Source organism: Protopterus annectens, chromosome 13.part0, assembly GCF_019279795.1.
Source record: "Protopterus annectens isolate FY-2018-M chromosome 13.part0, PAN1.0, whole genome shotgun sequence".
NCBI lineage: Eukaryota > Metazoa > Chordata > Ceratodontiformes > Protopteridae > Protopterus > Protopterus annectens.
Genome location: NC_056747.1, coordinates 644,736,198 through 644,750,005, shown reverse-complemented (window position 1 = coordinate 644,750,005; position 13,808 = coordinate 644,736,198). Strand labels below are relative to the sequence as shown.

Sequence of the window (13,808 nt, the reverse complement as noted above, 5' to 3'; positions counted from 1 at the left end):
TCTTGCTTTGCATAGATGCACAGTTTGTTCTACATTACTGGCACATAGCTGTGCATGCAGTTCGGTGTAGTCTGTAGCTGATATCATCAGGTACGTACTCTGCATGGATATTGTTCACAGTTACACATGGACATATGTGGTTTTCATTTCTAAACTATCCCATTGCTTATGGCTGTTGGTAAGGTATGTAGATCTAACATCCTAAATACTGTCTCTTTACTGATACTACAATTCCAGGCTGGCTTCCTGGCACAAATATAGAGCATTTGTCTATGCAGCTGGTGAGCCAAGGTCAACTAGTGAACTAGGAACTCTGAGAGTTAGCTATAAATGGCTGCCTGAGCAGCTGACAGCCAGTATACCTATTCTGGGGGAGAAGGGGAGAGGAGGAATCAAAGGGAGGGGTTTGCATTGATGTTGTATTACCCCCCTGGTGGAATTCAGGAGGCACACAAGAGGACATAATGTTATGTTCGGGGATAGGCAGACTTCTTAAACTGCATGACTTGGAGCATGCTGGCAAAGGCATGCTGACATCACTACCTGTTGTAGTCCCATGGAAAATTAGATAAAAAAAAAAAAACATTATCCTGAGAAGCAGTACAACAGACTCCAACTAGTAACTATCTTCCCCTTGTCCTGTTGTGAGACATACTAGACCCAGATAGACCTAGAGTCCTTCCTGCTAGGAGAAGGAAAACTTACCTGGTAATTAGGTGCTCTACTGTAGCAACATGGGAGCTTGAGATAGGAAAACTAATGGCGCTGAAGTCAGTGTCAAGCTTCACAAATAAATAAATAAATGCAAACCCAGAGACCATCTCATCCATCCTGGCTTTAAAGTTAAAACCCAGGATTAATAGAGATAGGAAAATGATAGGAAAGGTACAGCCTGCAAAAGGAATTATTTTTCATAATGAACATGGAAAATGAATGCCAGGACAAACAAATAAAATTATAAAAGATATCAAAGAAGCCAAACCCCAATATTATGACATTATAGACTGAGATAGATCACATCACATATGTGGTTTAAAATATGTAGTATATAACGGTAGCTCTGTGAACTTTTTTGGAGTTTCCTACACCAGCTGACTATCACCTTTTTGACTACGCTCCCATGGCTCCCCCCCATCTTTCTCCTGAACTGCCCTGGGGAGAAGGAAGGGAATGAGAATTTTAACTCTGGATCTGTATTAGTCCCCAGATGAGGTTGTCAGCAGCAGCTAGGGAGGACAGTAGAGCAAAGCTGTCAGCCAACAGCATCATATATTCTTGTGACGAGGCTATTTTTTTGTTCTCATCTTTGTTCCCCTGCAAGCTGAAGTCAATATCCTAGGAAGGAAGAGTCATGAGGGGCGGCCTATGAGAATTTACCTGCCCTACGTGGTCATGACTACTTTGTCCATCCACTCCTCTCAACTTGGTGATCTTCCTTCATGGTCTATGAACAAAAGTAGTATATAAAGGCACTGTTGACTGAGGGTGTTTCAAGTTTGTGTATATTATGATGGCAATTTCAATATGGCCATATCTGCAGTGGTAACAATTGTATATCTGATAATGTTTTCATCTGAGGATGCATTGAATATCCACACAGTCTTAGTGTAAAAACCATACTTATTTCATTCCTCTGTAGTAAAGTGTACACTGGATTATCCAGATTGTTTTTTCCTGTGTTAAATAGGCAAAGAGTCAGAAATACATTGCAATTGTACTCCTGAGGAGCAGAAAGATTGCAGAATAGTTGTTTAATGCTGCTTATAAGACCTTTTTGGAGTCATTGATGACACCCATTTTATGTTTTTATTAATGGACAATGAACATGTCATATACTGGGTGAATGGTATGCCTGTGAACATCTTGTTTTTCCTGGTAGAAAAGAAGGGTCTCATGCACTGCACATGGTATACAAAGTGTGGGTCTGCTTACTGTGCACGTCTGCTGTTACACTTATTTCCACTGGATGGAATAGTTCCTTCTAGACACATTAACACTATCAGGAAGTGAAGCAGTGCAGCTCTAGACATGGATGCCATTTCTCTAACATAGCACCACTTTCATTATCTGCATTTCACAGACCAGCATACTTTCAAAAATAAAGCACTATTACAGAACAATGGAATAATGGTACAGAGCATCATTTGTATGTAACTACTTAGGGAATATTGCATCCTAACATGAAACAACATTTTTTTCAGCTTATTCTTTTAATTTGTGCAAAGACTATCTGGTGCAAGTGCTTATTTTCATGAAAAAACAATGACCACTAAGAAAAGTTATAACATTTACTAAGCCCCCCAAGTATAAAAGAGAAGCTATATTCAAACCTAGAATTTTCTGCTGACTTTATTATGCTTGTTTCATTTTGAAATGTACCCTATAGCTAGCCACTACATTCCTCAAGGGCTTTCCAAGTATCTAAAAGAGTGGAACAGGATCAGTTTAGAACTAGCAGGAATAATCAAGGAGAACAGCATTAATCACATTAATATTATAATTCATGAAAGGATCCAGTCATGTACAGTATGGATTTGGAAGATATTGAGTATAATACCAGCTGGAACAAAGACTAAGAAAAGAATTGACTCTTTTCTCTATAGTGGGATGAAGTGCAAGATTTGTAGGTCAGGGCTTCGTTGGCTAACACTGACCATGCATCAGCATGCTTTTCACCGGCTTTGAAGAAATACCAAAGAGACGGGCCTAGGACTATTTGGTAGCAGATTATGGAAGATGAAAGCGGGACATAATAAGCGATCTTGGTATTGAAGTAGTAGGAGATCAAGTGAAAGAAGGAATTCTGGGAAACTATAAAAGGGGCAATTTGGGGAGAGGTGGAAAAGAGTTGCAAACAGTGTACAGGGCAAAAGAAGGAAAAAAACAGCCTGGCTTAAAAAAAAGACTCAAGATACAAGAACTGAGGGATCATGGGGTAAAATTATAGAAAAGGATACATAGAGTTTAGAAAATGGGTGGAAGTTTGTTAGGAAAGCAAAAGAAGAGAACGAGTGAAGGTGAGAAGCAGGTACTACAACAGATACAGTGAAGAAAGAAAAAAGACGGAGAGAAAACTTAGGGAACAAGTTGGGATTGACAGACACATAAAGAAGCCAAAGAACAGGGGAACATTCTACTTGAGTATTTTATGTATATGTTCAACAAAAAAGCAGAAGGAAAGGCACAAGGCTGAGAGAACATCTGTAGGGGAATGACAGAGAGAGAGAGAGAGAGAGAGAGATAGACAGAAGGGATAAATATAATTGATGGAAAAGACAGCCAGGCGACTAAAGGAGGATAAGGTGCAGAGACCAGACGGGGTGCCCATAAAGGACTCCCAAAAAGGCTGCTAGTGTTTAGATGAAACCTCTAACAGAACTTTTCAAACAGTCCCTTAGAGAAGGGTGGTCCCAAGAGACTGAAGACAAGTGGTAGGGCTACCAGTATACAAAGGGTGGAGCTAGAAGTAGCCTTGGAAGTTACAAGTCAGTGTAATCTTCATGGTTAAAGAAGTGCTTAGAGAATATAAAATGAAAGTTGGGAAGGGCACTGTCGAAGGGTCTGGAATTTGGACAATGTTACTCGGTAGGGAGCATTCTTGACTCCAACCTTGTTTAATGCATTGGTCATGGATTTCATATAGGACATGGAAAGCTGTATCAGTCTGTTTGCAGATGGCACCCAGGCTGGGGTGGGGTGGGGTTATGGATGAGGGAGCAAGTGTGAAGAGGGACTGCAGGAAGCCGAAAGCATGGTCAGAGAGGTGGAATTCCTGCCCAAATGTATGGTATTATAGCTGAGGAATGAAAACACAGGGCCGGAATGCACAGCTATAGGAGTCAGGGTGAAATGAAAATAGAAGGACCTGAACTTTACCATTACAGAAAACATACACTGTAATTCAAAGTGTATAAGGATAGCAGTAAATGGAAATGAAATGCCATGGGGCATATGTTCATAGGTTGGTATTGGGCTATCTGCCCGAAGGCATATATTAGCCTAGCCACGTTGTGCGGTATTCACCGCCCCTTTAGTAGTTCCCTAGACCCTTGTACTAGCAGCTAGTACCCTTGGCCCCTATCTAGTAGTGCTGTTGGTGTGATCCCCGGTGTGAACTTTCTGTTACGCATCCACTCATCAAGGTTCCTCTTGAAGAGTGATAGTGAGGGGCTCTGTCTTATGTAGATCGAGACCCCGTTCCATAATAAGGGAAGTCTCTGCGAAGGGAATCTATCCCTCCAGCATGTTCTATTCATTGTTGTGTTGAGGTTTATATCCCTAGAGTGTGTAGCTTGAGTAGATTTGGTTTTGCTAAGATGGCGCATGTTCAACAATTCTGGGTTGGACATGGCTCTGTACGTTAGACAGAGATCGCCTCTGAGAAAGTGGTATGTAACAGAGAACAGTCTTAGCTTTTTCAATTGTGCTGCATAGGGCAACTGTTTGAGGCCAGTAATCCTCTTGGTTAGGTACCTTTGTGGTCTCTCCAGCTGCTGGAGATGTCTAGCCAGGTACATTCCAATTGGTGCATTGTACTCAATAATGGGTCTGATGAGGGAAGAGTAGAGGGGCACCATTACATCCTTAGATCTTGATGCAAACCCTTTCATGATCAGATGGGTCACATAGAAGGATTTTCTAACCACTTTGGCAACATGGTTATCAAAGGAAAGCTGACTATCTACTTGGGTCCCTAGATCCCTTATTTCTTCTTCAGATTTCAGGGGATTACCTCATATGTTGTAGTTTGCGGTTACTCTGTTTTTTCCAAAGGGGATTACTACGCATTTTTTTGCATTTAGCTTGAGACCATGGCTTTGACACCATGCATCAGTCTCATTTAGGCCCTTCTGGAGGATCTCCATGTTGGCCGGAGACTCTATTATAGCACCCAGTTTGCAGTCGTCTGCAAACTTAGTCAGCCACAGCCCTTCCGTGGTTGCCTGTACTTCTGAGAAGTATATGCCAAACAGGAGGGGCCCCAGGACAGAGCCCTGAGGCACACCATTCATTACTGGTCTGGATTCGGACATAGATCCCACTACTCTTACTTTATGGGATCTTTCTGAGAGCCAGTTTGTGATCCATCTTGTGACGTAAGGGTTTATGCCCAGGCAGGTGAGCTTATCAATAATACCTGAATGGGGAATGGTGTCAAATGCTTTAGCAAGGTCAAGGTAAGCCGTGTGTACCTCCTTTCCATTATCTATAGCCTGAGTAACTGTCTCAAAGAAATCCACCAGGTTCAGGAGGCATGATCTGCCCTTGATGAAGCCGAACTGTGTGGGGTCCAGCGACTGGAGGTTCCCAATCTCTCCATTTATGAGTTCCATAATGATTCGCTTCATAGCCTTACAGATCAGACTGGTCAGGCTTATTGGTTGGTAGCTCCCAGGGTCAGTTGTGGCCCCACCCTTGTGTAGCGGGACCACCATTGCCATGCGCCATTCTATGGGCACATATCCTGTGGAGAGGCTGAGACTGAACAGGGTATTAAGATGCGGGGTTAATTCCTTTCGGAGCTTGCGTATGACACAGCCTGGGACACCATCTGGTCCCACGGAGGCAGTGTTTTTAGCTTTAGATAGAGCCTTGTTAACCAATGTATCAGTAATAATTAGACTTACACAATCCCCTAGAATGGTAATAGGCCCTGTAGGTGGTGGTGGGGGGGGGGGGGGGATTTGCACTGAACCTGTCAGCCAAGATGTTGGCAATGTCAGAAGGGTCAGTGAATTTTGTTCCATTTTGTACTAGCACAGAACAGACCTGAGAATTGCCATTTAGGTTTTTGATGTAGCCATAGAAGGCCTTATGGTTATCCTTGGCAACTTTCTTTTCAAAATTAGCTTTAGTTGACTTGATGAGGGCCCTCAATTTCTTACTAATGCTGATCAGGGATGATTTTTCTACTTGAGATTTGGCCTTTTTTTGTATAAGCCTCCTCCTTTTATTGTAAAGTTTGCTTATGGCCGGGGTCCACCAGACTGGTTTCTTCTTGCTTGAGGAAGGAGTCTTGGTTTTATTTGGGGATAGCACGGTTCATGCAATCCTGAAGATGCATATAGAGTGCCTTGGTGTAGGATTCCGCATCCTGGATATCATTATCCTTCTGCAAGGGAATAGTGAAGCTTTCCACTTCGGATGCAAGTAGTTTGAAGTTTGCTTTGGAAAGGTTTTTGACTATGGTTTCTTTGATTGGGGGAGGTGGAGGAGTGAGGATGTCCAGGGTTATCAGTTTGGGGTCGGATCTGACTAAGGAGGGGGTGATAATGGGTGTGGTACAATTGGCACCCATATTTGTGATGATTAAATCCAATATGTTGTCCCCTCTAGTGGGGGAACATACTAGTTGTTCAAGGGCATTTCAATTTATAAATTCTATGAATTGCTGAGCATAGGAGTTGGAACATTGGTAGTTCGCCCAGTCTATACCAGGGTAGTTGAAATCACCCAAGATTATGGTGTTGGGTAGGACCTTTATATTTTCCAATGTCTCAAGGAATGCAGAGTGAGCATCTTGGGACATGGTGGGCGATCTATAACCGGCTACGACTTGAAATGTGGTTTTGCCTGCTGATAGTTGCGCATGGATGATCTCTGGGGCATCATGCTGTGCTAATAACCTGGAGATATGGGTATCCTTGATGAATATGGATACACCTCCACCCTTTGTACTGTGATCCGGTAACTGAGGGCGGAAGGTATGATATGAATTGTAACCTGGCAGTGTTGGGGTGCTCTCTTGAGCCTTGAACCAGGTTTCCATCACTGCACAAACATCGATTTTCTCCATGCTGAGGAGAGCCTCGAGTGTGTGCATTTTGAGGTTGAGACTTCTGGCGTTGAGTAGCATTACCCTTAGTTTTTGGTTACCTGTGCTGGTTACGGTGGTTGGTTTGTCCTTTGAGCCTTGCCTAAAAAAGGCACTATGGGGACGGCAAGAGCCTTGGCCAGTATTCGAAAACCTAGGGGTGACAGGTGCAACCCATCTCTGGCAAAACAGCGAGGCTTTTCTATCATGTCATCCCAGGCAGACAGACACTGGATCCCCTTAGAATGACACCAGAAGCTTAGCCAATTGTTGAAATTGATCATTTTGCCTTTGTATTGTGGTATCATTCTAGGTGAAGGTAGTGTGCTACTCAAGGTCAGGGTCATACCAGCTTGGGCTACATGATCAGAGAGCTCCTCAATGTCTCTTTTCATGCAGTCCAGGGAGGTACGTCTTAGATCATTCACACCAACATGTACAATGACAGCATCATACTTGTACTTGTTCTGGAGTGACCTAAGTGCCTGTGTTGGGTCCAGGCACCTAGGCGGTGCGACACCCACCTGTGAGACAGCTGGATGTGGACACATGGCAGGATGACATTTTAACTGCAGTGACAAAGGACTGTGGACAATTCCCTGTCAAAATTGAGGGAACCCCTACACCCTAACCACAGGTGGCAGATACAAACCACCACAGTGATACACTGTGCACCCTCTTAGAAGCCACCATGTGAAAGTGTTACTGGAAAATCCTGCTGGGATAGCATGCCACGTGGGCATGAAAGTGGTACCATGGAACCCGTGTGCTATGGGCAAAGCCTTTATTAATTGCATATGCAATGTGATGTGTGTTGTGCTTGGTGCATACGAAACCCAGACAGCATCATAATTTGTAGAAATGTGCCACAGCACGGAGGAAATCCTGCACATTAGTGTAGTCACACTTATGTTGTAAGATGTGCTTTAGGCAACGCTCCCTTACTACAATAGCCTTCTTACACGGTGTTACAGGCATCCCCCGCAGAAGAGATTCACGTCGGGTATCCGTCAGGTTCTGCTCCTGCTGCAGAACACACAGAAGGTCAGCTAGCTGTACAGTAGGGCGACCCAGTAATACCTTCAGCCGACGATGCCACGCCTCCACCTGGTTGTTAGTACGTGGGAAGTCCATCTCAGAGACATCGGACACATTCCAGAACCGCAGAGGGTATGACGATGGCATTCGTGTCTGTACTGAACAGCGGGATGCATACTTGCGTGGTCGGCCTCGGACATAATGATGGTCTAGAAATACACCAATCGGCTGGGCACATTCTGGTAAGGAAGACACAATGTCCAGAAATACAGGGACAACATCATCCAAAGGTAGGAATGCCAACGCTATCAGCTTGCGAATGGCAATGGAGAAAGCAGTGTCCGTGCCATAGAGGGCGACAAGGTGGTGATGTTGGATCTGTCGCCAGATGATCTGTGCAAAATGGAATAGGCATCCCTTCAGAATACTCCTAGGGAATGCCTTCCAGCTGGCACGAATTGCTGCCTTCTCAAAGTCAGTCATGATATACTGTGGTGACAAAGTGCATCCCTGGTCAGATGCCATACCCCTCAGCACCTCCCACAAAGTGGTGTATGCAGACTCCGACTTCCGTGTCACGAGACAGTACACCAGGGGTACGACCCTCATTGAGGTGGGGGTGCCAATACAGCCATGTAATGTATATAGCTGGCGACAGATATCGGCCCGTGTGGGAAAGGTGCCATCACCAAGAACAAAGTCGGACCTGCACAGGTCAGTCAGGTTCTGTGTTGTAGTAAGTACTACCAAGGAAGCGGTACTATCCATATCCGACCTTCTACGAAGTATGAAGCTGCCACTACGGAGTGGATACTGGCTGGCATCAATATCTGCAAGGGTTGCTGGAGGTGTAGCCATGGATGCCCGTGCCTGCTGCCGTACCCTGGTGATGCTTCTTCGAAGGGTCACACGACAAGGCATCTCCTGCAGTACATTGTCATCTGCTGTGCCTAGCACACTCTGCATTACCAAGCTTGGCAATTCATTACCAGTTACCGCCCTCTGCCGCAGTTCTGCTCGCAATGTAGCCACTTGTGCCATTGTTGCATCTGGGCCGTGCTGGTGTGGCAGTGATTTCAGCAATTCCTCACCCTCTTCCTGCCGAACAGTGATGGCACGTCCTCTGCATGCCTTCGTTCTCCGCTCACTACATGCCCAGTACCGTTTTGGTGGTGTCTCACGTTCCAAATGGTAGAGGTACCCCTCCAACACCAGCATGGGTTTGCCACGTTGGCTGGGCACTGTGCTGTATCTGTTGCCAATCAGACCAGGGCTATACAGATACATACATTCCAGCATGGTTGCAGCACTTGTAGATGGTCTCTCAGAATCCATCACAGCCGGTGGAGCTTGGTATGGGATATACTACTGAACCTGGACACAGTCCCTTCCAGACAGTAGGCCACTCGGTTTACACCTCCTTGTCTTATACCGTGTGTAGTAACTCTGTCTGTCTCAATGGCCCTGTACAGCCGTGCACTCCAACCGCCTCTGACTGTCTCTTCCCTATGGTTGCAATGTCTGCAGTTAACACATCCCTGGGGTTGCCGTATGCTTGTACTCTGTTTAGAGTCCACGATGCCTGATTGAGCACAGGTTCTGTGTGTACTGTGCCAGCCCCTTTAACTCCCTGTTGTTGCTGCCAGCCAATCACGGTTTAGGGCTTGGTGTCTGCTTGAGTGGCAGATGTTACTTAGGGAGGTACCTCTGTCTTGCACCCTTGTCTTCCTACATGGGGCTGGGTACTTGTCTATACTCCTGTAACAGGGACAACGTGGCGTGTTTAGCAGAAGCTGCATGTCTTACTCTACTGTGGAGTCGGAGATGGGTTACAGCTACTATATCCCCTGCTACTGGGTTAGTGTGTCATGCTTTACCAGGTTAGCATGTTCACACCTACAACTGCACTCAGGGGCTCTAGCAGGGTAGGTACTGTTTGTTGCAGGCATGCCTGTTATCTGGGTTTGTCCTATACTACAGACACCCTGCTGTGACATGCTTACTACTAGTACACAGACAGGTTATAGTGTGTGTGGTCTATTGACCCTGACACTGCTTTGTCTGTACCTTTAAGGGTTTAGCCTGACACATGACCTGCTTTTCTATGCAGCATTTCTCGGGTAAAGTGTGCTGTGCATTGCTCTACGTGCTGGGGACTTTACTTCCTGCTTCTCGGGGACTGTTTGCTGTGTTTGCGTGGACAACTGGGGCTGTGAGGGTAAGTAATGGTTTTATGACTGCTTCTGCAACTGTTTTGGGTGTATGAGTGCTTATGCAACTGTTTTGGTGTTATGACTGCTTCTGCAACTGTTTTGGGTTTAGGACTGCTTCTGCAACTGTTTTGGGTGTATGAGTGCTTATGCAACTGTTTTGGTGTTATGACTGCTTCTGCAACTGTTTTGGGTTTAGGACTGCTTCTGCAACTGTTTTGGGTGTATGAGTGCTTATGCAACTGTTTTGGAGCACTACCGTTGTGCTGTGTTTCGCGCCGATCCGCGTGTGTTTGCCGGCCGTGTACGCTGTGTGCTGACGGCCTGCGTGTTTGCCTTAGGGGCCGTCCGCTTTTGTCTGTTTTCTCACCGCCGCATCTTTCCGCCGCGTTACTACGTTTCGGCAGCACCGCTCTACGGTTTAGCGGTGCTGCGGCCTTCTGGTTTCGGTGATGTAGCTCGCGGGCATTTGTCTCGCGATCTACATGCCGGAACCCGCCTGTGTTATGTGGCAGATCCGAGAACCCGACAGGCAGCTGACAGTAATCTTCTCCTTGTTCTGCTTGTCTAAGGGATTGGAATCAAAAGAGATGGAGGTAGTAATAATCCTTTTTCAGGCATGGTTAAAAATCACATTATGTGCATTATTTGCAGTTCTGGAAGCCTTTTAGTCAAAGAAAGTTGTGGTTATGGACAGTGTTTAGAAAAATGGCAGATAGTGAGGACTACTGAAGGTATGACAGATAAGGACATGCTAGGATAAATCAACATTTTTCATTTGAAATGAAGGGGAGGGGATTTGCTGTATGTGTAGAAGGCAGCACTTGGTAAACGTGAGGGAAATGCTTTGTGAAGGAATGCTATATTGCAGGGGGCATGATCATAACATCAAGGAAATAGTTTAATCCTGAGATAAGAGAGCACTTTTTTAAAGAAAAAGGTGATTGAGAAGCTGAAATTATTACCAGAAAGGATAGTGAAAGTAAATAGTGTCGATGTTTTTAAAGAAGTGTAAGATTTCTAGAGGAATGAGAAGGAAGATGGAGCAGGCAACTAGCTTCCTTAGGTTAACTGCAACAGTCAGGCACATGAAATAGACCAAATGTTTTCTACCAACAGACAGATTATACTATGTAAAAACAAATGTCAATATAGAAATATACAAGGCAGTCCGTGCAGAAGAGCAGACTCTGCTTTTCTTGATCACTACTAGCAGCAAATGAAGAATTAAAATAAAACTGATTTTAGCAAGAGCTGAGCACCTGTGTATTCTCTGTATAAGGGATGACCCACCCACTAATTATTTCTTCTTCAACATAGCTAAAATTTGGGGAAAAGAACTATTGCTTTATGTACAGCATCAGCTTTTTTTCTTTCCCCATACTCTGTCAGATTTCATTATCAATAAAAACAAAATTCAGCCTTTTATTTTCACTGTCATGTGTTGCTGTGCTGCCTGTTGTTTTTTAGTCCTAATTCAAATCATCGTCCTCTTCATGAAGCAATATTTCCTATGCTGATTTTATATTTGAATGTCTCTATTGGCTTCTCACATACTTCCTTCCCACCTTGGTTCTGTGCCTTGAGTTCTAAAACATCACTTTTCCACCTGACGGTGTTTTTCATCCACATCATAGTACCCTATTCCCTTTTCTCTGCCTGAATGTACATTTACAATGCTCTAGTTGCTGACAGTTCAAAAAGATTCTGCAGTCAGTTGTGACAGATCAAAACTCAGTCCATTATTCTTTCACATGTTGCTGACAGTGTTAATATTATGAATGCAAGGGTTCTGGTGCAATGTTTTGTCTTCTGCTTGATGGTTAGCAATGCGTACTGTGCTCAGTAGCTTTGATACAAATGTCCAAAACATTACTGTGTTAGTTTGATAACAGTTCTATTATACAACGACCCTCCATTAATATTCCAAAACGTGCACACTGATTGGTTAGCGTGCACGTTGTAAATCAGAGTTATATGCAGAAAAAATCGTGGCAGAACACAGCTTGAAGTCCAAAATGAGTTTAATAAAAGCATATAAAACTCAGACACAGAAATCTCCAGGAAGAATGAGTGCTCATTCTTCCTGGAGATTTCTGTGTCTGAGTTTTATGTGCTTTTATTAAACTCATTTTGGACTTCAAGCTGTGTTCTGCTACGATTTTATCTGCATTTGGTCTCTTTTTACGCTTTGGCAGGACTTAGGTGAGGCACTATACTGAATTTTGGACAAATCAGAGTTATAGTAATGGAAAAAGGTCCGGTTGCCCAGACTTTTTCCATTAGTATAACTCTTTTTTTTTTTTTTTTTTTACAGCAACGGAGAACGCAAGATCTCCATTGCTTTTTACAACCTGTCTTGCTATGTTAAACCCATTTAACATAGCGAGACACTTTAAAAAGCAACGGAGATCTTGCTTTCTCCGTTGTTTTTTTTCAAAACTGTCTCGCTATGTTAAATGGGTTTAACATAGCGAGACAACTTTAAAAAAAGCAACTGAGATTTTCCGTTGCTTTCTTTAAAGCTGTCTCGCTATGTTAAACTCCTTTAACATAGCGAGACAGTTTGTAAAAAGCAACGGAGATCTTGCTTTCTCCGTTACTTTTGCCTACAGCTCTGATGTACTGCATAAGTATACGCATGCGCAGTACATCAGAAATGCTGCAGAATACCAGACAGCTGTGGAAGGACAGCAAGGAATCATTATGCAATGCCATTATTTAAGAAAAGTAATTATTTTTTTTCTTAAATAATGTCACTGTATAATAGCAATAACCCACTTCTGGGTGTGAGTAATGCTGGATTTACCCATGGTTGTCTTTGTTTGGCCACTCGGGCTTCACCCTCGTGACCAAACCACACCAACCGTGGGTAAATCCAGCATTACCCACACTCAGGCGTGGGTTATTGCTATATGATTCTACATTAATCAGTTCCACAGTTAAGTAAATCTTCCTTCAGAACTAATCTTATTTGGAGCTGCCAGTCCCAAGATCCTATATTTAGTAGAATTTAAATACAACTCTCTCCAATTCTGTATACTTTTTAATTACTGAAAGTTCAAATATGTTCCAGTCAACTGCTCTGACATAAACTCTGTCCAAGATTCTGTCATTGGAGAGATTCAGTCATTGGTCGGGAAATACCAAATGTTCCAGAACCTACAGACTCTGGTTGAAGATTCTACATAAGGTGACTGTAGATTCTTTCAAAATTCTACAGGCTGTGACTGCAGACCATCTCAGGATTCTATACGCTGTCACTTCAGAATATTCCAAGTTTCTGTAAACTGCGCCTAAGATTATGCCAAGATTCTACAGACTGACTACAGACTGATCCAAAATTCTACAGACTGTGACTACAGACTGATCTAAGATTCTACAGATTGTGACTGCAGATTATCCCACAACTATGTACACTGTGAATGCAGACTATCCCAAGATTATACACACTGTGCCTATAGACTATCCCAAGATTCTACAGACTGTGACTGCAGGCTGTTCCAAGTTTCTACAAACTGTGCCTAAGACTATCCCAATATTCTACAGACTGTGACTGCAGACTGATCCAGGTTTCTACAGATTGTGACTGCAGACTATCCCAAGATTCTACAGACTTTGAATGCAAACTGTCCCAAGATTCTACAGACTGTGACTGCACACTATTCCAAGTTTCTACAAACTGTGCATAAGACTATTTTAAGATTATACAAGATGGGACTGCAGACTATTCCAAGATTCTACAG

General features: G+C 43.7%; 1 protein-coding gene across 1 annotated transcript in view; it reads left to right on the top strand.

Annotated features, from left to right (window-relative positions):
- Positions 1-13,808, top strand: part of TRPV1 (transient receptor potential cation channel subfamily V member 1) — a 636,007-nt gene that overhangs the window by 148,293 nt on the left and 473,906 nt on the right. The gene's annotated exons all lie outside the window — the stretch shown is intronic.